Source organism: Magallana gigas, chromosome 7 (assembly GCF_963853765.1).
Source record: "Magallana gigas chromosome 7, xbMagGiga1.1, whole genome shotgun sequence".
Taxonomy (NCBI): domain Eukaryota; kingdom Metazoa; phylum Mollusca; class Bivalvia; order Ostreida; family Ostreidae; genus Magallana; species Magallana gigas.
Genome location: NC_088859.1, coordinates 20162222 through 20165448, shown reverse-complemented (window position 1 = coordinate 20165448; position 3227 = coordinate 20162222).

The window sequence follows — 3227 nt, the reverse complement described above, 5'->3', positions numbered from 1 at the left end:
TTACACAGACTATACCACATCTGACAAAGTTCGTGTTCGATATTATTCTCTTGGTATGTATTTATATTTGGAATATCTATTAGAATACGCTCACAGTCGAAGTCTGTTACACACACCTCCACTTTGCAATGGGATTGCCTGTCTGGGCTAATTCTATTATTGAGCCATTCTCCATGCGGATTTATCCCCGCTGACAATTTAAATTAAGAACAAGAATTATTCACAATTTGATTAATGACTTTATTGGTATTGATCGGCAGTATTTGGAAGCTGTGGACGCGTCATTGTGGTATACAACATACAGATAAATTGTTTACGCCACTTGCAATTGAGAGTAGTTAAACTTTTTTTTACTTTAGCTGTAGAATTGTCTTAGATCTGTAGAAAATGGGTTACTCTATCGTTTGTGTGAAAATAATATATTTGGCTTCAATTATTATCGATATAATGTTCATTGAGGGAAATTTTGGGGGTAATGAGTGAACTGAAAATAATAACCCGTGCGTCTGAACATTGCCCTCCCCCCCCCCGCCCATTTACTTTTTGTTTGACTTTTACTTTGGTATTATAGGCGTGTAAATACTTTTTTCATGCTCATGTACCATTCCATGGTTTTGAGAGAAAAGAAATTTAACAGATATTTTGTCTGGGGTCTACGGTACCCTAAAATCTAAAATATTGTATATGACACTGGTATTTATTAGACGGATTATCAAGTCATTCAGTTGTATACCACTGTATGCATTGCCAGTTATAATGCACCCCATCATTCTTTATTAAACTCTTGTAGGGTTGATAGAACAGAAAATGGATGATCACTTGGCTATAAAGGCAAAATCGTCACTATATACTTCTACATTTATTGCATGCATTCCTAGACCATATCATTTGTCAACAGAAGAATACAAAATTATTTTTCATAATTCAATTTCTTAAAAGTAAGAGTATAAGGTTATTTTCAATATATATATAAACAGAATCATATAAAGCGCCATGATCAAGGCATCATTTCGTTTCATCTATATCGATAATTTCTGGATGTACAGTACTTGTTCTACATAGCAATCCCAGAGTATTGTGACGCAGAAACGAGTTTTGCGTAACGATAGCCAACAGTCAGGGTTAACCAGAGAAACTCGCCACCTCTAAGTCTAAAATTATAACCACGACAACGGTTGTACACGGGTATCATACCGCTGTACATTGTTCCATCACTTACACGGTGGCGTGTGCCCGGGATAAACCTTTCAGGGGTTCTCCTTTCATGTCTCGAATATACGACTATTCCTTTCTCTAACTACGCGTGTGCTATCGATTCCGCACTCTGTAAAACGCCGTACAGTTGGAATTGATTTCTAAATCAGATTTTCCCCTCATTCTCTTGACAGTCCTATACTATCAAGAACCCCAATGCACTGCTAACGCCACTGACAGCACGCGCGGACGCACGGACGTCTTTTTCATATTTACCAGCTGTTTACCTGTATACATTTATTCAAGGATACATTGTGAATAAAAATTCATAAGCACAAAAACTAGTTCGTTTTTGGGAGGGGGTACTTACATCCTAATAAACCTCGGTCTGCAAGGATGTTGGCAAAACTCTGATATGGGTACGACATCATTTCGATTAATTGGTGAATAGACTTTACGACCAGAGTACAAATCATGAGGTCAAAGATGAATCGACCATTATCATTTTTTCAGCTCGATACAACAATGGAAGTTGTCGCCAAAAGATCGGCTTATATATGGTGAAAACTAGTCAGTTTGAAGTAGATATAGAATCGGATTTTTTAAAAATATCAAATACACACATTATCATAGCATCATGTATTTTCTTTTTATATACCGTTTGTGATTTTTCTTTAAAAAAACAACAACTATTTTTTAGCATATTTATTTTTAAAAAATCCAACAACAACAAAATAACGCATGTACATTCTATGCCAAAAGTTGGTGTAAATTCTGGTGCAAATCTGTCGCTGACCTTCGGTTTTTAATTCACAGTTTTTCAAATGAGGTCAAGACATGTAAGCAGGGATTAAAAGAAACAAAGAGTGCAAAAAGATCAGCTACTCGGAAGTTATCCTCGAGGGTTATGAGTTCGATTACCTGTCAAGTTTCGAATATCATTCACCACCTGTGACCAATTGATTTACAAAATTAGGACCAGTTCATGATTTTAATTTAATGGTGACTTATCACGATATTCATGCAGCTTTGGTACTAATAATTGGCTAAATGGTTTTGAACAAACAAACATACAAAAAAACAAAAACAAAAAAACTGGCGGAGTATACGTTTAAAAAAATTTCATAATTTTTTAATCATATTGTTTGCGTCAGATATCGATATGCACTGTTATTTTTAAATTTATTGCAATAATTATTTCATTTCACCATTAAAGAAGATATTCAAATATAACTTTTCTAAGCTTTCTCGCATTCTTTCAAATGAAATCTCTAACACAACAAGACGTTTATATAAGGCGTCGGACACAGGCTCTCAAGGAGGTAGCTATGTTATATACTTGGCGCCACCTGGGCTGCTATTTTTGTTTATTTTCAATTTTGAATTAAAAGGATAACTTACGGTATAATAATATGAAGAAGGTCATATAATTAGGTCGTGGTTTGTGTCGATGTTTAGATGTATGAAACACACCTAATGTATAACAAACAAATTAGCTGACATATATACATGCAATGATACGCCAGACTTCTTCAGTTTGGTTGTAATTAACAAATAATTAAGGTCAATCTCGCAAATGTTGCACAATCTCTTTTAATAGGAACTAGTACTACATGCATTGTCTAAAAAGTGCGAAAAACCTACCTAACTGTTAACAAAAAAGATATTTTTAAAACAATGTAAAGGTTTTCATTATTTTTCTTGTGTGAGGCGGGAAGAATGATCTAAATAAAATATTTTACAGATGCAAAGGACTATATTTGGTATTGTCAAACATCTGGCCTCCAATTTTAACCGATATTAAAGTAGTATCGCATCAAAATCAAATCTTCATAAAATTTTATACAGACGAAGAACCTTGATATTAGTCTTGATATTAGTCAACATTGTACAATTGCTGTTCATCTATGACGTCATTAAAATAGACAAATTCCGCAATTTTGCAACCAAATGAAAATATTTTCATATTTCCTTCATATTTTGCCTTTGATAATATAGAGCGCAGGTTTGCTCAAGTACGATTTCTTATAATT